The sequence below is a fragment of the Lissotriton helveticus genome, chromosome 8, assembly GCF_964261635.1.
Source record: "Lissotriton helveticus chromosome 8, aLisHel1.1, whole genome shotgun sequence".
NCBI lineage: Eukaryota > Metazoa > Chordata > Amphibia > Caudata > Salamandridae > Lissotriton > Lissotriton helveticus.
The window spans coordinates 691702440-691723520 of record NC_136069.1 but is presented as its reverse complement, the minus strand read 5'-3'; positions in this window follow the sequence as shown (position 1 = coordinate 691723520).

Sequence of the window (21081 nt, the reverse complement as noted above, 5' to 3'; positions counted from 1 at the left end):
AGAGCTTTCCAATTTAAAACAAACTGAAAGCTCCTAAATACTTTTGAATGCTACCCGTTGCACTTCCAAACAATGACTAGTAAAACCAGCCACTTCTTATACAAGTTTGGACACCCTAAATTCTTTAAATAAATTAAACTCAAGACGCTGAAGTCTGCGGCCAAATTGTGGTTTGCCATAAGATGTACCTTAAATATTCCTTATTACAGTGACCTAGCCCCCATCTGGGACTCTCCTGGCACTCCAGAGTGTCTCAAAGATAAATTAGCTCTCCCGATAAAAGCAGCGGGATTAACCAAGTGGGGTCATCTGATGTTTGAAAACAACCTCATGAAGTGGAACATCTTATCCTCCAAAACTATGGGCACACTATCTAAATTCAAGTATTATCAGCTCTCTAGTTGGACTAAATCACTAAAAGAAGTTAGAGCGGGAAACCCTAGCCTGGAAAGCGAAATGCAGAAAACAGACCCCATTCATAAAGAAATCGCGTTATGGTACTGGGCTTTGATTTTGGCAGGAGAGGAAGATTTCCGGATACCGGAGAGAGTATGGGGGAAAGATCTGCCGACGCTGGAGTTAAATAACCAATGGCAAGTATCTATGAGCAAATGCTGGACAATTGTTACATCAGCCGCCCTAAAGAGAAACCATCTTTTCACCGCCCATAGAGCCTACTGGACTCCTAAAAAGTTATCGAAATTCGCTGGGTCGACAGTGAAAGCCTGCCCCAAATGCGGGTTGGAAAGAGCCAACGACTTACACATGTTTCGGCAGTGCCCCCTTCTCGACGGCTTCTGGAATGATGTGGGTAAGACTCTCGATGGGGTGTTAGGAAGACATCTAAATGTAAGTATTGACTTAATTATCTTTGGGGTAAGGAGTTCAAATGCATCAGACAAACTTTCTACTGCTCAGGAAAATCTCCTTTTTTTATTAATACTGCTGGCAAGGAGAGAAATATGTGTAAAATGGGTAAGTTCGGCCCCTCCAACTCAAATTGAATGGTTAACATCTATATTAAGAATATATAGGCTTGATAAAAGAAAGGCCCCTAGAAAAAAATTTAAGTTCTGGGATATTTGGGAAAACTACCAGCAAGGTGTAAACTAAATGCTTGGAGGTAATTTATAAGTGATATTGTCCTAGTGATTGGCATGCCGAACGTTCATACAAGTCCTATGATTATGTGTAAGCAATGGAAAGGCAGGAGAAGGCCTGCATGAGTAGCCATAATGGCTAGCTCCACCCCCGTACCCAATCCTTCTACAAAGTAATGCAAATAAGGGGACCCTTCTCTCTCCTAATGACGCTCCAGGGGAACTGTCCAGTTATATTCAATCTATCTCAGGACAGTGAAGTTTAAGAACCAAAGAGAGACTGGGGCCCCGACAACTCCTTACTTTCGATATTGCACTTATGAGGACTAAAAAAAAAAACTAAAAAAAAAAAAAAGAGACACAGATGAAGAACGGAATGCAGAGCAAATCAAACATTCGCCCCAGTCTCGAGATCTGGGTTAAATCCATTGTTCTTTTGCTCACCATCCCACCGCAGTTTAGACCCATCCATATGAAAATCAGTCTTGACCCTCTTCCACATGGGAACAATCCAGCCCAAACTGCCAGCCAGGTCCTCCCCGGACTGGAAACAAACATCCTAGGACCGGTTTTGGGGCATCACCCCTCATCAGCTAGACAAGCTTGAATCTAGTGGGGCAGTGAACCCGGGACCATAGCCCTCCAGTTACCTACAGATACACTGCCACCAAACTCCAAGCACTGAACCCTGCAGCAACAACTGCTGCTGCACCTCCCCTCAGACCACAGTAGGGCCTGTAACATGTTGGAACTGTCGCCTGACCAGCCACACAGAAGCACCCACATAGAGAATCACCAGCACACTGATCCCAACTGCTTCAACATAGCTCCACAGTTCCACTGCCTTCTGCTCAGTGCACCATCTCTTTGCAAGCATGCCACTAAGATATGGGACACCATCACTTCCCTCACCCCCAACATCATCTTCCTCACCAATACATGTCTCAACCCAGCATCTGCTCCCGACATTACCTCAGCAGCACCCAACAGCTACAAAACTTCACACTAGACTGCATCAACAAACACGGAGGTGAAATCACCATAATCTACAAAGAAACTGTTCACTGCACCACTCCCCTGGACGTCACCACCCGATCATGGAACACCTCGACTTCCAACTCCACACTGATGGCAAAACTACCATCAGTGGCACTCTTGTCTACAGACCACCAGGCCCCCACCCCAGCTTCTGGCATATCATCCTTCAATTCATTGACCCGCTCACCATTGACTCCAAACACTACATTTTCCTCAGCAACCTCAGTTTTCACCTCAGCAACAGCAATGACACTAACACCACCCACCTCCTTGAAAGCATGGGCAAAATCGGCTTGATCCAGCTTGTCACCAACATCACTCACACCGGAGGACACACGCTCCACCCTTTCTTCATGGCAAGTGACAGAGTCAAGTACAGCCAAGTAACTGAGCTGACCTGGAAAGAACATGTCATTATACACTTCACCATCACAGTACCCCTGGGCATCGCCACCAAGACCACTGAGAGCTGGTGATCTGATGCCCTCAACACCACCTGCCCCAGCACCACTACCAACCTTTAACAGACTGTCAAGAACTTCCCTGCATGGATCATCCATTGTGCTGACAGAAACACCACTGTCTAACCCACTATACTCAAGAGATCTTTTAAACAGACTAGCTGGTATACCACAGAACTGAGAACGACCAGACAAAACTGCAAGCAACTCAAAAGAAAATGAAGTACCAAGAAAGAGCACACATACTGTGTCTCTTTTAAGACCTCCTGCAACCTATACCACTAACTCCTGAAAGAGATAAAAGGAGTACCCTCACCGACCACATCAAAGCCAGTTCAAACCACAGTAAAGAACACTTCAGTGTTGTCAGAGAATTCTCCAACCCTTCAGCCACTGAAAACATCATCACCCCTTCCCAGGAACTCTGTGATACCCAGGTGGAGTTCTTCTATGTCAAGATCTCCACCATATACAAAAACATTGCACCTCAAACCAGCACAGCTGATAACATCACCCTCCTCGCTCCAACAGACTCGAACCACTACCTCATGTTCACCTCCTGGAATCAGCTCACCACCAACAAAACCATATCAATTATGATTCCACTCCAACCACAGCACCGAAACTGCCCTGATCCCGGACACTGATGACATCAGAACCCTCCTTGACCAGGGACACATGACAGTCCTGCTCTTCCTCGACCTCTCATCAGAATTCAACACTGTACCCTATCACATGCTTATCCCCAGACATCTTTACATTGAAATCCAAGGAGACACCCTCAAATGGATCGCCTCATTCCTCACAGGCAGAACCCAGAGAATCTGCCTTGAAATCTAAGAACATCATCTACAATGCCTCTTAAGGCTCGTCCCTCAGCCCTACTCTGTTCATTACCTACATGACCCCCTTAGTCAGCATCATCAGAACCCACGAACTAAGCATCAAATCCTACCCAGGCGACACCCAGCTCATTCTCTCTCTCACTCAGAAGACTCATCCACCACCATGACCAACTTCAGCTTGTGCGTAACAGTTATTGCCGACTGGATGAAAGACAATTGCCTAAAACTGAACTCGGACAAGACTGAAGTATTGATCTTCAGGAACAACACCTCCCTGTTGTATGGCGTTTTAGATTCCGTATGGAATTTCCCGATTCATGCCCTTATATAGGCATAGAAATCCAGTCCTTATTTAGGCATAGCCCATGCTATCCAAATACAGGCATGGCTACTTTCATCCGTTCATCAACATCACAACAGTTTCTTGGAAAACCAGACTATTAAGCAGAAGGGGCTTCCCCTAGCCAGGAAATTGATTTCTCCAAGAAACTCATTATTATGCATGAACAACTATTCCTTAGGGGTTCATCCATGACGTTCGCATGCCCGACTTTAAGTCAAAGCTGGCATTCCTAAACACCGTCATGGTATACATATACCTTCACTTGCTGAAGAAAATCACGGTGTGGTTCGACTACCCACTTGCCCGATGCAGCTCGCTACAGCAAGTGCCGAAGGAATCCGATTCTCCAGCGGACGCACTGACAAGAAGCTGTCCTCCTCTGCCGAGAATCCAGCTCCAGTCTTTCTGACTCCCCTTGCGGGGTGTTGGGTAATCGAGTTCTGAGACAGAGATACAAACCTCCTTCATTCTAAGGTATGGAGCTAATTAGAACCTAGAGAAACCTCGTAAAGGATCTCCAAGGGCTTGAGATAGAGCTTGCCTCCTGCTGAAGTCTCAGGGACAACAGACTTCAGCAACCAGCTCCCCTGCCTTCTCTTGCTGGGAATTGAAGTGCCTGCTGTTGAGCTGGGACTTCTGAGAGACTGTGTGTCGCTGGGAGCTGGAAGCTTGACTCAAGACGAAGAAGCGTGTCAACGCCGCAGCCGTTATCGTTGCATCACCGAGAAGAGTGTTGCGGTCACAGCAAATGCTGTCGCATCACCAGAGAATCATGCCGCTGCTACCACTGTTGCCATCGCATTACCATTTTGTTTCATTGCACCGGATCTTCATAGCATCACGGCGCTGCGGGTTGCATCGCCACGGAAGCGCAGTAAGAAACCGACGCTTCACCTCCCCACACGGAGAAGAACCGACGCATCCCGTTCGCAGCAGTAGGGACCCTATGCATCACCGTTCTTGCGTGTAAGGAACTGACGCATCACCTTCCCTGCAACACTTTTGTTGTATAGCGTTACACATCTAAGGGTACATTGAACTTAAAGTGTTGCATTTTACATCTATAGAGAACTAAACTAATTATACTATTTTTAATGTACAGTATTTTGGATTTTTGTTGTTTGTGGTCTTGTGTTAAGTCTATATAAAAATAGTTATTTTTATACTACAACTTGAGTGGTGTCCATCTGTAGTGTTGTCACTGGGTTACTGTATGTGTTCACAAATGCTTTACACACTGCCTCTAAAATAAGCCTGTCTGCTCGTGCCAAGCTACCAAGGGGGTGAACAGGGGTTATTTTAGGAGTGTACCCCCTTACCCTGAATAGATGCAAGGGTCCCTATTTGGTCAAAGGTACCTACCTCTGCCAACTAGAGACTCCCAAATCTAACAATGTGCTTTTAACATTTAAACGATGTGTGCTAAGTACTCGATGACGCATGTGAGTTGGCACTGAAAAGGTATGTGCTACTGAGGTGATGTGTGTGGGATACTGAAGTGTTTTATAAAGATGGCACTGAATTAGGTGTGTTTGACATGGAAAGGGCATGGAATTGACACTTGTGTGATGTGGAAGTTTAAGGCTCTGAAATAATGTAGAAATGTAATGCATTTACTGCTGGATGCTGCTTCAATATAAATTTAAATCGGTTCTTGGGTGATTACTGTCTAAAGCAGAGGGCTCTTTTCCGACTCCTCTTCCCTCTCAATAGCAGCAAAGTGTTCAAAGTTCTTAAGCGAAATTCCTTTTTTTTTATAGATGTGTCTTATATTGAGTGAAGATCTAATTCAACTACGCTTGAAAAGTGTCTTGAACAGTATAATCTGCTGCTATTTCCATGTTTGTGAGTACTGCACATTTGCAATGAGATATCTCTACATTATGAATTGTTTAATGTTGGCACTCTTCTTTGGCTGACAATAGACTAATCACACAGCATTGCTCATAGATAATTTTCTGTCACCAGATAGTTCAGGCAGGGATATCTTAAAGACTTTGAGGGACCTTTTTCAAGTGTATTTTGAGGTCCCCTGTGTGGATCAGATTTGAATTTATGATCCAGTTACAGCTCTTTCATGCCCTCTTTGGCTAGGTCTCTGGAAGTGCACAGACAAACTGGTTCAAACTCTAAATCTGTTTTTATCTTATATTCAGGGATAGTGATGTATATTTTCAATATTGTAACACAATTACCACTCACTAATATTACTACAAATAATCTCTGTGACACCCTCCCATTTCTCATATGTAAGGTCTGTCTGTATTAGGCTCTCACACATTTCCCAGATTAAAAATAAATGAAAGGAAAGCGCTATTTGCAACAATCTGTTTAAGAATTTTTCAAGGTCAACAGGGCAAGACTCTCTGCAGAACATAGCTGACTCTATCAGGAGACCCCAGAAAGAGTGGGTTCCTGGCCCAGAGCCCACTTTGCCTATGCCTTACAACGTCTCTAAGTTCAGAGGTTTGGTAACCTGCTACTGAAATGTGCATGTATTCTGGAACCCAATTTACCTACACAGGTTTTGTTTTAGAAAGTCTGTTATCTGTTTAACATTGTTTGTTTGCAGTGGTATCTACAGGTAAAGCACCTATAAAAATATTGATATATGGTGTGCTCTGTATTCATACACAAAAGTAATACTGTCATAGTTATTACAGGTAACTCAAATTCTACTTGGATATTAGCAGCATCACACAGAGTATTTACGATCTAGTTTGCATCGCTGTTGCACCACGTAACTTGGTACAAGAGTGAGGCAAACTTTAAGTCAGATTTATGAAGCCACTCACGGCCATTTTTTGGGCCTCTGAGTGACTTCATAAATCGGGAGCAAGGCAATGCAGTGCAAATTCATGCGCTACCTTATTCTGCCTTGGAAAGGCTTTCTATGGCCATTGCGTGGTATCACCATGCAATTTCCATAGTTTTTGACACATTCCCAGATTTTCCAGAACTGGTAAGCCTGGAAATTTGCCACAAAGGTATACCATCGCAGCTGAGGTCTAACAAGGAGAAATATCTTTATTTCTCTTCAAAACTTCCTATTTCTATGTGTGATGCATTCTGCAGCACACACAGATAGAGGACTGTGCCTCTCAGTATTGTTTTTGTGCAAAAAGATGTCCCTTCCTACACAAACACAATTCTGCCAACAATGCAGGCAACCTTGCACCATGATGCAAGGGTATTGTGTTGGTGCTTGGCTGCCACAAAGGGGCCTTTTATGGAAAAGTCACTCAGTGCAGCACAGCAAGTCGCCTTGCTGCACTTCAGTGCATGACAGGGCAAGGGCAGGAATGCATCGTATTGTCATAAGTATAGAATTCATTATAGTTGCTTTGTTATATTCTTATTCGAGTTGTTGCTTGATAACACATTTGAATTCAAAAATCTGCCCATTTTTGTCTTCATTAAAAACTAACACTGCTCTGGCAAAAAGTTACAATTAATTTTAGTTGCTGCACATTACTCTTGAAGTTGGTTAAAGGCATGGCCTATTTTTTTCACAGGCCAATGAGTTCTGTGATAAAAAACTAAGACATGAGGATTATATATTTTAAAGCAACACTTTTGGCATTAATTATTTTTTATTGAAAGTAATTTTTGTAGCTCGAGTGGTCATAATCCAAGCCAGTGACTGTTAAATGGATAAGCATATGCCATAGGTTTTTATATATACACGTCTGAAACCTGCGTCCTGTCAAAAAAAGGATAAAAGTATCGCAATCTGAGCTCAAGCAGAGGAAGGAAATTAATAAAGAAATTAATTAGTACTTGGTCAATGCTCCATCGAGAGGATGAGCACACAAAGTGAAACCCACCACACACTGACCAATGATAAGCACAGGTATAAGGAACGACAATGAAACCAACCAATAGTAAGTAATGGGCAGATCCTAAGGCCCCTTTTAAGATAAGTTAATAAAAAAAGATCTTTGCAAGCAACATCCCATGCACTGTCTAAGTCGAAAACTAAACAAAGCTCAAGGACATCCAAATGATGCTTGAAATCAAAACAATCTGGCAGCTTCACATCTCCCCACCTCCATCTGAAAGTGCAGTAAGCACTGAAAAGAACTACTAAACTAGTGAATAACTCAATGAGTGCAAGTGTGTACATGAGCATTGTTGATTGATAAATGTTATCCTTATGTCTGCAATATGACACACTTTACAACATTTATTTTGCTTCATAGCTACAATGAAATAAACTATTTTTATTTATCTTAAGATTAAAATGATTATTAGGAAAGTTGTACATTAAAATATTTACCATGTTGCATGGCATAATTGTTTGCAACATGAAGTTTTGCTTAGTTTACATTTTATTTCATTCTGAAAATATACAATTTGTGAATGGTTTATTGTTGTTTTGAATTAGATATTGTTAGATCAGGCCCTTTAGAAAGTTTATCCCCAACCCTTTTGCCTCCTATTTTTCTGATCCTATTTTGTTTGGCTGTAGGACTCTTGGCACTTTACCACTGCTGATATGTGCTAAAGTGCATATGCTCTCTGTGAAAAGTGTGAATGAGATTGGTTATCCCTGATTGACATATGTGATTTACTGGAAAGTTCCTCGTAAAGTGTACTGAGTGTGCCAAGGCCTGTAATGAAGTGCCACTAGTGGGCTTGCAGCACTGATTGTGCCACCCACATGGGTAGCCCTATAAATGCCTCTCAAACCTACCCGTGTAGGGTCTGTGTGCACAGTTTTAAACAACCATGTTGACCTGGCAGGTGTAACCCACGTTCCAGGCTGAAACCTTCCCTTTCCTGACATGTAAGGCAGGCCCAAAGCACCCACATGGAAACGGTGCAGTGTATATTAAAGGTAGGGCATGCACTGGTATGTGTAACATGTCCTGATAGTGAAATATTGTGTCATTCGTTTTTTAACTGTTGTAAGCCTGACTATCCCATAGGCTATCCTTGGGGCTACACTGTAACAATTTTACATGTGTCACTTTCAATAGGGACAAGATGGAAAAATTTAGTTTAGGCTCTCTGAACCCAGAATTACACACACTTTTTGTTAAAGCTGGTTTTTAAGTTGCATGTTTGAAAATGCCACTTTTAGAAAGTGAACAAAAGGTGATGATGGACGGAGTCACAGACCTGAGTTGAATACATCATGATTCTTTAGCTCACTCTGCCACCCAAGAGCAGACACAGCTATATGCAAATCAGTCTAGACCCTGTGCCTCATGGGAACAGTCCAGCCTGAACTGCAAAGCCATGTCTTTCCTGGACCAGACACAAGCATCCTGGGACCGGTTTCGGGTTAACAGCCCTGTTCAGCCAGGCTAGCTTGAATCCAGCGGCAAAGTGAGCAAGGGACCCACGATCGGGCATACCCTGCCAACTTAGGGCGAACAAAGCGATACCAAAGGTGATGATGGATGGAGCGTTTGAGCAAATCAAACACACACCCCCAGTCAACTGATCTGGGTTTAATCCATCATCATTCTTTAGCTCACTCCACCACCCCAGTTCAGACATGACCATATGCAAATCAGTCTGACCCTGTGCCTCATGGGAACAGTCCGGCCCGAAATGCCAAGCCAGGTCTTTCCTAGACAGGAAACAAGCATCCTGGGACCAGTTTAATTACCTGGCTTGGCCGTTTGGTCTGGACTGCTCCCATGAGGCAGAGGGTCGAGACTGATTTGCATATGGCTGGGTACAAACTGGGGTGGCATGGTGAGCAAAAGACCGATCGCCCTAAGTTGACAGGTTATGCCCTGCCGTGGGTCCCTTGCTCACTTTGCTACTCGATTCAAGCTAGCCTGGCTGAAGAGGGCTGTTAGCCCGAAACCAGTTGCAGGATTCTTGTTTCCGGTCCATGGAAGACGTGGCTCGGCAGTTCAGGCTGGACTGTTCCGATGTAGCACAGGGTCAAGACTGATTTCCATATAGCTGTGTCTGAACTGGGGTGGCAGAGTGAGCTAAAGAATGATGATGGACTGTGACAAGGGATCGTCCATGATCTCCCTATGTTTGCTTTGTTCACCCTAAGTTGGCAAGATATGCCCAGACGTGGGTCCCTTGCTCACTTTGCCACTGGATTCAAGCTAGTCTGGTGCCCGCCACTCCCATAATCCTGTTCGGTACTTGGCATGGCTTTCGCATTGCAGCGTTTCTGGGGCTCAACGCGAAGAGTGGAGGTTCCATTACGGACTCCCTTTTCCAGCAAGGTATGTGCATCTCACGGTATTTTAACATACCCCTCCGGCACAAGAAACTGTGTGCTTGATGCTTACCACGGCTTGATTGACCGAAGTAACATCTAATGTGTTCGTGATTCGGGCTCTGCTTGTGTAGATGTAGAATGCCTTAACATTTGGAATGTCCATAGTACCGTTCAATGATTTGTCGATTCGGGCGGTTATAGTTTATACAGACTGAAGAGAGGGCAACATACTAAGTTGGCTTTTTCTGCTTGTTCCAGATCTATGCCAGAATTGCTGGAAGTAACAAGGCGCACCTAACTCGACTGGCCTCCACACGTTGGAAGTCCTCGTGGTTCTTGTTCAATTGGTACGTTTGGTGATGTCAAAATTGAGAAATGCTCACGCCAGTGGCATAATTGGATTTGTCTAATGGAGATGCCACTTGTTTGCCTCCTAGATTGACGAGAATCATTGGAGCTGATCTACTAATTACCCCAATCTTATTGTTTTAAGTTTTAAGGATTATGGAAGACACCGCAATGTAAGCCCATCATTTTACTTACATAGGGCTTGCAATCTAATATGTGGATATGATGGCAAGTAGGTTTTCATCTTGTTTTGCTTTATTGCTTTTTTATTTTTAGACACACTGAGAATTGACGGAACTAAAACAGATTTTCTCCCATGAGTAAGGTAAGAAGCATGAAAGCCGTGGTGGTGCGTCTTTGCTGTTGGTTGAAACTAAGTGGCCTGAGTAGTAAGAGTATGTGTTTCTCTTTTCTTTTATAGATTGTTATGGTCCTCAGGAGAACCCTGGTAGTCAAAGGGTTCGAAACCTGTTGACCTTTCGCATTTTCTAGTCAAACAAACATATTCAAAATTGAGTTGGTGTCTGTGATGCACTGTAACATGATTCTTTATTTACTCTGTTGATATTTTGGTGAAAGGCTTTATTTAAACTGTTGTTTAAGTTTGATGTTGTTTGGCTGTGTGCATTGTGTTCCCTATTGTGTTTTTCCTTTCCAGAAATTGTGAGTGAGTCTGGCTTAACTCTTAGGTGAACTTGTGGGTGTGGGAATTTGGTTATGTGCCTGAAATGAATAGTGAATGGGCGAAGGAGCGCATTGAGTGATTGTGGTGTCTTTGTGTAAGTTGTGAAATTGGGAAGGAGTATTTTTTTTGTATTTTTTATATTGGCTTCATTGATTATTTCATTGTATGTTTTTATTGAAAATAGATCAATAATTTAAAATAAAAAGAAAACTTTTTTGGATTAAGTTTTCATGGAACCTGTGACTGATTTGCATTGGTACCTGTGATAAAGTGGATGGTAAATAGTTTTCAGTTTTGGAACTTGTTTTGGTTTGTACTGGATTCAAGCTAGCCTGGCTGATGAAGGGTAATACCCAGAAACCGGTCCCCGGATGCTTGTTTCTGGTCCAGGAAGGACCTAGCTTAGCAGTTCAAGCCAGAGCAATCCCATGAGGCACAGGGTCAAAACTGATTTGCATATGGCTGGGTCCAAACTGGGGTGGCATGGTGAGCAAAAGAACGGTGGATTTAACCCAGATCTGTTGACTGTGGGTGAATGTATGATTTATTCAGCATTCCGTCCATCATTTGTTTGCGTAGCACCTTTCCCCCTAAGTGGGATTGGTGTGCCCAGTCATGGGTACCTTACTCACTGTGCCACTGGTGTCAAGCTAACCTGGCTGATAAAGGGTAATACCCAGAAATTGGTCCCGGATGCTTGTTTCTGGTCCAGGGAGGACCTGGCTTGGTAGTGTGGTCGGGACTGTTACCATGAGGGACAGGGTCAAGACTTATTTGCACATGGCTGGGTCCAAACCGGGGTGGCATGGTGAGCAAAAGAACAATGGATTTAACCCAGATTTCTTGACTGTGGGTGAATGTATGATTCATTCAGCACTCCGTCCATCATTTGGTTGTGTTGCACTTTTAGAAAGTAGGCATTTTCTTGCTTTACTATTCTGTGTGCCTCTGAATGTTTGTGTATTCAGCATCTGGTTTTGGTCTAACAGGAGCTGGGGATGTGAATTCAATCTAGACAGACACAACGGGGGATGATGTGTGTCCTGCCTTGCCTTTGTAACTCATGGCTTGGCTGAATTTAGAGTGGCTTGGCTGAATTTAGAGTGGCGGGAGAAGTGTCACTTGCACCTGAATAAGCTGTGTCTCCTTTGCACAAAGCTGTCTCCACCCCCTGTGGTCATGCTGCACTAGGGAGGACAGGACTGACGTGGACTGGGTTTAGAGACCCTTGCCACAAAGAGAACAATTAATACGTATCAGACCTTAAACGCCAGCACTTTAGATTTCTTCAAGAAACAAGAGGAGCCTGCCAAGAGGAACAACCGAAGAGCTGTGTGAGGAGCTCTGCCTTTTCTGTGTGAGGGGTGGATTGGCCTCCTGTTTCTGCTTCTGTCTGTGGTGGAGGAAAAGGACTGCCTCTTTTTGCCCCGCTGTGATATCCTGCTCGTGAAGAAATCTCCAAGGAATTGTGTGTGGTTGCCTCCTGTTGGAAGTCCCAGGGAGATCAAAGACTTCAAGAAAAGATCCATGGTATATCTAAACCTGCTGAAGGAGGACTGGAGAACTGTTTGAGTAGCGCTGCCCCTGATGTGTGTGGAATGGGATGGCCTGTAGTTGCTACTGCTGTCTGGAGCAGGAGAAGGATTGGACTGTCCTTGTACCTTTTCAGTGGCAAATAAGTATGCCACATGGAATGCTTAATCTGGGGCCCAAGCATGTGGAGAGTGCGCCCCTTTGGGTTTAAATCTTTTCTTCAAACAAATATGAAAAGAAAATCCAACAGTGCTACAGATACAGTGCTTTATGGACTGTTCTGCCCTGTTTATCGTATGTATGGCTGAGTTAAAAAGGAAACATTTCAACCATAACAGAAAAGGAAGCCTATCTCTCTTAATTCTACCCACCTCCCCCCAGCTCCCCCGCCTCAAGCCTCGTCCACTTGTTCAATTATCTATAAGAGGCCCCACTAGGCCGCCTCTTGCGACTGTGCATCCTGGTTCTCTGCAACTGGTGTGCCTGAGAGGCGCAAGAGGCATAGGTATCTCGGGCACGTTAGTTCCCGAAACTCTGCTGTCAGAAGAGAAAGAAAAGGTTGTCAGAGATGTGTGAAAGAGGAACCTTTCCCCGCTAGGGTTAAGTAAGTAAAAATTATTTGCACAATTAATTAAAATCATTGCAATATACACACTCATAATTAACAATTAAAAAATACAATGTTCAAATCTGATAAAAAGACAGTAAATAGGTGGGATGAAAAAGAGTCACTTAGGGGGGGTTAAAGCTCAGTCTTGGTCAGATGGTAAGATCAAGGAATTAATTTCTGTGATAAACTTTACAAAGCACGTCGCCATCTGAGGTGAATAGCCCCTCATGCATACATCGAGTGCTTCTTGGCATGTCCTGATGTTAAGAAAAACCCAAATTGGGCGAAGCCAAAAAATTCTTTGGGCTTTGAAGCGTCGACAAATGCACAAGATGTGCATGAGATTTTCCTCTTCCTGATTACAGAAGCGGCATTGGGAGGAGGCTTCTTTCTTATATCCTTGGCCAAGCTTATATGCCATCAGTGGAATTAAGCCGAAACGGAATCTCATTAATTTGAGTTTTACATGAGGTTTCATGGGAGATGTAAGATAGGGCGGTAATGTTTTTGGGCATACAGTTTGGAGGCCCAGGAGCCATGGAAGAGCTTTAGGACTTGTTGTGCATCAAGGTCATTTGATAGAATTTTTGCTTGTTTGGTTAAAAGCTTCGATTTCGCCTCAATGGGCAGCGAAGTTGACCATATGTCCTTTGCTTTAAGGGATTCAAGCCAAAAGATCAGATATTTATTCCACAATGTATTGGGGTTGCTGAGCAATGACCATATACAGCTCTTTAAAGAGTGGGGGCTAGCTTGTTTTATTTTTAGGCAGTTAGCTATGTATATTGCGCTCATGATCCATCGCTGAGAAGATAAGGCGAATTATTTTCGAATTTGGGCATGGGAGGTCGAGTTTGGAAATTGGAATACCCTACGGAAGCAAGATGATTGCGCTCTGTCTAACCAATTAATCATTTTGTCTTTAAAGATTATTGCGCCGAAAGAGATTGTAGGAAGGAATTTTGCAGCAATCAGTTTTATTAGTGGGGCAAAGTCCTGGGAACGGAGAGCACTCTTTGTTCTTATAAAATCCCCCTCCAGGCTACGAGCAACTGCCTGCATTTCAGTTGTATGCACAGATGGTCTCCCTTTATGATCGATCCAAACACCGAGATACTTATATGCGGTAACAGTTTCCAATGGCTTTCCTTCGATAAACCACGTGCTCTTTTTTGTTTTCGGGGAGGATATTGCCATTACTTTGGTCTTAGTGGCATTTATCTCTAACATATTGATGTTGCAGTATAAGGCAAGGGAGTCAAGCAGGTGAAGGCCCACCTGGGTTTGGTCTAGGAGAATGGTATTGTCTGCGTATTGCAGGGTTTGGATTTTTCTTTGGTCAATTCCTGGGGGAAAGGCTCGAGAGCGGGACAGCCATTCAGGGAGGTCTGCCAGGTACAAGTTGAAGAGTAGAGGTGCAAGAATGCATCCTTGTTTTAGACCTCTGCTGGTATAGATTTTATTAGAGGAGGACCATCTCGATGTAACTCTTACTTTAACCCAAGTGTCTGTATGTAGGGCTATTAGTGCTTTCAATAACATCCGAGGAATACCCCATCGTGCCAATTTTTCCCAGAGTTTAGCCCGGATCACGCTATCGAAAGCTTTGCGAAAGTCTATGAAACCCAGGTATAGCGATTTACCTTTTACGGCTAAGGTGGTTTCCATCAAGTGGGCTATGCAGATCAAGTTATCTTCAATATGACAGCCTCTTTTGAAGCCGGTTTGGGTAAAAGGGAATAAGTTGTTATTTTCCACCCACTTTGTTAGTGCTGTTAAAAGGACGCTTGCATATGCCTTCCCGTCCACGTAAAGGAGGGCTATCATCCGATAATTGTCAGGATTAGAGCGCAAGCCTTTTTTATGGAAGGGAACGAGTAGTGATCCTTGCCAAGAGACCGGGATGGGGTCTCCCAGTATTGCAGCCTCAAAGAGGGGAGTCAACATCGAAACCCATTTCTGGGCGGAGGCTTTGTATACTTGAGTGGGAATTCCGTTGGGTCCTGGGACGCCACCTGAGCGCATTTTCTTTATTATTCCCGTTATTTAATTTGTGGTTATCTTGGCGGGGGGAATTGTGTCATCCTCGGGAATTAATTGATCAAGGATGGAGAGGCTACTGCAGTGGGTAGCATGCAGTACTGTATAAAGAGCTTTGACATAGGCCTCCCAATCATCAGAAGAGATATTAGTTGCGGTGGGAGGTTTGGTGGCTTTGGTGGCCTTATTTACCCAGTTCCAAAATTTTCTTTGATCTTTAGATTTTATGATCTCAATGGCTGTTGCCCAATGGTGCTCTTCTTCCAATTTCTTTAGAATGAACCTGGCCTTCCTGTACTCTTTTCTGACGGCTGATATGTCACTCCTCAGAGATTTATATTCACTTTCGTTATTGGCGTTGGTTCATTGCAACTTATTCAATTTACTTTTTATGATGGATGGATGTTGTTTTTGCTCTAGCAGGGTAGTTGAGGCCAGAAAGTCCTTAGGAGTACTTTTTGTTGGTTTTAGGGCTAATTGGTCTCTGAAGTCGGTCAGTATAATTTCCCATACGGATACCGTCAAGTGGCTAATGCCAGCTGGAGCCCATTTGGTCAGAAGATTGTCCACTTCCGCTTCTATTACTTCCCGGTTTCCCTCGGACCATCTCAGGTTTCTTACACTCTGCAGGTTCGATTCCGTGCCGATCAAGGGAATATTCGGGCGATGTAGCTGCCTAAGGCCAATCTTGCACGTTAAAATTGCGTGGTCGCTATCTGAGGATGGAGTTACCAAGAACTGTCGTACCAGCTGAAAGTCAGTTACTGATATCCACATATAGTACAGGGTGGCCATTCGAGAGGAGGATACATGGGTGTATGCAGCTGGTTGGGTTAATGCCATCTTTTCCATCCCCAGAACCGACCAAAAGTAGATGGATGAGGGGTCTTCCATTGGGTGTGGATGTTCTCTTTGGCTGAGCCCAGCGCTATCGTGATCTGGTGGCCACGTCTACATTTAAGTGGTTATGTTAAGGGATTTGGTAGGCCTAGCAGAACATATAAAGGGAATCCTGGTATTTGGGTGTCAAGGTGCTTGTCTATCTCATAGAGTATTTGGGACCAATAAGCTTGTGTATGGTCACAGTCCCATGAAATGTGAACCAGTGTTTCCCGTATAAAGATTTATATTGTGGGTGTTGCTTCCAAACGTAATCCCAGTGATAAGGGGGTGACGTCAAACTCTTTGAGCCAAGGGTTCCATATAGAGCGCAGAGAACAGGGGCAAGAGTGGGCACCCCTGTCTTGTGCCCCTACTGATGCTAACATGAGTTGATGTGTGTCCGTTGACTCGTATGAAGGCTGTCTTTAAATGGCAACAATTGAGGATATGAGTCCGACATTTTTCTCCCATCCCAACGTGTGTCAGCACACGCTCTAGATATGGCCAGTGGACCCTATCAAAGGCTTTCTCTGCGTCAATAGTGATGAGCATGTATTCTCCACCCGCCCGAGAGGCCTTTTTGATAAGATGGAGGACCCTCTTAGTATTGTCACTCATCTGGCATTGAGGGATGAAACCCGCCTGGTCTGGATCAATTAAACAAGGCGCATTGGGCGCCAGGCGGAAATCGAGAATACCAGTATAAAGCTTAAGGTCAATGTTAAGGAGAGAAATGGGGCGGTATGCCCCGCAGTTGGTATTGTCCTCACCGGATTTTGGGATGACATCCATGGCCGCCTCCAGCATATCCTCAGGGATTGCACTAGTGAGAGCAAATGAGTTGAAGAGACGGGTTAGGAAAGGTGTCACTGATGAGCAAAACTGTTTATAAAAGGCTACGAATAGCCGTCAGGCCCCGGTGAATTAGCGGGTTTTAGGCTCGAGATGGCGGCTATGACCTCCTCAATCCAAATCTCTCTCTCCAAATGCTCTGCCTTAGCTTGTGTTAGAGAGGTGAGTTGAGCTTCTGCAATGTAAGTGTCTCCACGTGTGTCATCTAGTGGTTGACTTGAATAAAGTTGCGCACAAAAATTGCGGAAGATCTCAGCTATATCCAATTCCTTGGTCACCCTTCCACCGGCAGTTCCATGCAGTTCGTGAACCCCTTGAATCTGTCTGGCCTCTCGTAGCTTATGGGCCAAGAGATGGCCACCCTCTGTGTAAAATGCGTGATGTAGGCATAGGGCTGCATATTCTGCCCGGTCCTGATTGATGGCTGCCAACTGCGACTGTACTGCACACAGGTGGCGCCAGATCCTCGGCACTCCGGTCCGTTGGTGCATGTGCTCCAACTCTTTAGTCCGTCGCGTAAGGTCATCCCGCTTATGCCTACGCGCAGCATGATCTGTCGTGGAGATCACTATGGTTTCCACCCTAAGTACCGCCTTGAGTGCCACCCATTGCATCGCAGTGCAAATGTCCTGGTTATCATTATGTGTGATTATCTATGGCATGCTGTATTTGTTTGACCACATTGGGGTGATGTAGGAGCGTGTCTCGCAGGTGCCAATGTTGGGAGGGTCGCTGTGGGGGGGGGCTGTGAGTGTTGTTGTGAACAGAAAATGGTCTGACAGAGAGGCAGCTAGTATTTCCACCTCGGTGCGAGCGCTGATAATCTCAGAACCAAGAAAGTAGTCCAGTCTGGCATAGGTTTTGTGTGTGTGTGTGAATAAAAGGTATAGTCATGGCTCTGGGGTGAAAGTAGCACCAAAGATCTATCATACTCAACTCTGTCAGTCTGTCTAGCCCCACTTGGGATAGTGCCCCTGGCTGGCCCAAGCGCTATCCTGATCTGTCACTAGTGTTATCGAATACTAAATGTAAGTCGCCTCCGAACAGTATATCTTGCTCCTCTGTAGCTGTGGCCTCTATCAGTGCCTCATGAAGAAATTCTTCTTGCCCTTCTTTAGAAGCATATATAGACCCAACTACGAACATTAGGGTTCCAAGGGAAAATTGATATGTAAGGAGCCATCCTTTAAGTGCGGCTTCCTTCCATAAGACCGTGCCCTGAAAGGTGCGGGAGACCAAAATAGTCACTTCAGCTGCTTTGGTATGGCCAGAGGAAAAGAGCTGTGTGGGGAACATACAGGACTTTAAACTATTACAAACTAGAGCCAATAAATGCATCTCTTGCAGGAGACAAATATCAGCCTTGGAGTTCTCCAAATATGAGAGAACTAACCTACGCTTACTGGGGTTGTTGAGGCCCCTCACATTCAAGGTTAATATTCTAAGTTCTGTGGGCGCCATCTAAGAGCAGGAGGACACTAGGTCTCTGAGTGTGGGGATTGTGCCCGTTAGAACGGGTGAGCATAAGGAATAGCAAACCTGGTCCCTATTTGGGTAGTCGCAAGTCGGCGAGGACTCCCAAAGGGAAAAAATAGAAAGAAAGCCCCAACAACCCGTAATAGGAACATCACAACTAATAAAAATCAGGATTAAATAAGAATGTCCGTCATCCACAGATGAACAGGATAAGGGCATAATGGGGTCCATAGTGTGGCCAAGAACTGTCTCCTTCCTCCCGCCACCCACCCCTGAAGCCAAGAAATGGCATGAGGTTACCGTCCCCAGTTCAATGTTCAGGATAGCGATTTTGCTAGAGCCTCCGTCGTGGACTCCAGGGCCTCTCTCTGACCCTTAGCAATCTCTGCAGGATCTGGGTGGCATGTTCTACTCCCAACCCAAGGGAGAAACTCCAGATGCAGTTGCAGTGCTGGGTTGGTCTTCTTCATCCTGTGGAAGCTCAACCCCCAGAAGTTGGCTGGCCTCTGTAAGGGACAGCAGTTGTAGGAGCTTGCCATTGTGCCTAAAGATGAGTCGAAATGGATGCCCCCAAGAATAGGAGATACCCTGCTGGCGTGTGTGCTCCGTGATGGGCCAAAATCGCTGGCGTTTCTGGAGGTTGAGGAGGGCAAGGTCCTGGAACAGCACAGGTGACTTTCCTTTAAATGTGATAGGGTACTTTGACCAGGCTTTATTCAAGATCGTTTATTTGGTCCGGAAGTCCTGGACACAAAACAAGATGTCCTCTGGGGGAGCGTTGCCAGATCAGGGTGGACCCACCCTGTGTGCACAGTCTAGGCATACCTCCGTACCCGGCGGATTGCCGAGGCTGTGATTGACTAACTCCCCAGTAAAGGCAAAGAGGTCATCCGTGTCTGCTGTGGCCATCACTCCCTGGATTCTAATGTTGTGCCTTCGGGAGCAGTTCTCTCGGTCCTCTCGGTGAGTCTGTAGATCGACGTGCTGGTCCTGGAGGCAGATAACCTCCTGTTGCAGGGTGGACAGCTCCACATCTCTGTTATCTCCTTGCTCCTCTAGTACAGCCACCCACTCACCTATACCGTTCATGTTCCTTCTAATGTCTGTAATCTCGGGTGTAAGGTCCTTATTTACAGTTTGGAGATCCTCCCTCAGTGTCAGGGAAAACGATTCCAGAAAGGTCTGGGTCACGGGTTCTTCAGCAGGGTCAGTTGCCCCTGCGTGGTTGGCATCCCCCTGTTGTACGTGCTCCATTGTGCCACTGCTGTGTGGACAGGGAAACAAACCTTTCAGAGATATCTCTTTTTTCTCTCTCGTGGACAACATAGTCTCGCGTCTCAGCGCTCTAGCCCGGCCTATGAAGTGGGGGTTGGTATCTTCCAGTGTGAGATAGGGTCAAACCACTCAGTTTTCCAGGCCCCCCCAGGTGAGGGCCACCGTAAATCAAGCTGGCTGATGACGTCTCCCTTTTCCAAGCACCCCGGTGGGTCACCGCTGTGTATGCGGATGGCGCCAGTCATCTCGCCGAGTAAAAGGCCTTCGGGCATGTGCGGTTGCTGTGGACTGCTCCCACTCTGCTAGCGCTCATGGATAGGTGTAGTGCCCTGAGGTGACTGCCTCCTGGAGGGCGCGGTGCGTGTTAGGGAGCACAAGGTGTCCCTCTCCGAAATACAGGAACCGAGGCGGGGGAAGGTGTGCCCCAGCAGATAGTGATGCCCCCAGACAGTGTTGAAGGCCCCAGAAAGAGCAACCCGGGAGTAACCTCCAAGTGTCGCTGACTTCTGTACCTGTTGTCCCATGGGGTTGTTCTATGGCCCGAGTTGATGCTGAGGCCTGTTGACTGCAGTGGAGTGAATGGCGCAGTCTGGACCTATGGTGCTGCCCCCGCGTTGGAGCGGAGTAATTGGTGCAATGCTCCAGTGCTGTTCGTGAAGGTGTGGAGAGGCAAGCTGGGAGACACGATGGGCCCACAGGCCGTACCCGGAAATAGCCGGGCCAATTCTGTGAACTCTTGCGGTCTGCTCTCGTTGGCCCCCAACTAACGGAGGCCGCGCTTGCACTCTTCTCAAGTAGAAGCTCCTGGAGAGGCGGCAGCTGCAGTGACTGTGCCCCGAAGTCACCTGTTTCAGGAGCGGATGCCTCCCGCTGTCCCTGGCTCCACATGGACCTCCCGCCATTGATTGGTGTCCTCTTCATCTGTTGCTGGCCCAGAGGGTGTCCGCTGGGACGGTAGGTCAATCAGGCACTGTGTCACCCAGCTAAGGTTCGGCCTTCCAGGCCAGCAGCGTGCTCCCGTTGGGGCGAGGTCCCGCTCTGCTACTTGAGCCAGAGGCCGTGCACAGCCACCAGGAGTGTTGTGGAATCGAGGCTGGGAATCACTGTGGCCCTGCACAGCGGGGTTTCGCTGCAACCGGACACCACTGCCCAGGGAGTACCGCTATGCCCAACGGTGCTCGGGAGGGTTGGACCTTATGTATTAGCAGCTAGCCTCGGGATGGCCACGGCTCAGCGGGCTCCCACTTCGCGCGGCCCACCGACTTGAAGGTGTTTAGCTGTCGGTGAGGTCCCTCCGGGGTCTAGATCCGTCCGTGCAGCACTGCTCAGGGAACCTGTCCCAGCAAGCCTCCCGGCAGGGTCACTCCACCTTCAGGAAAATAATGCACTCCGCC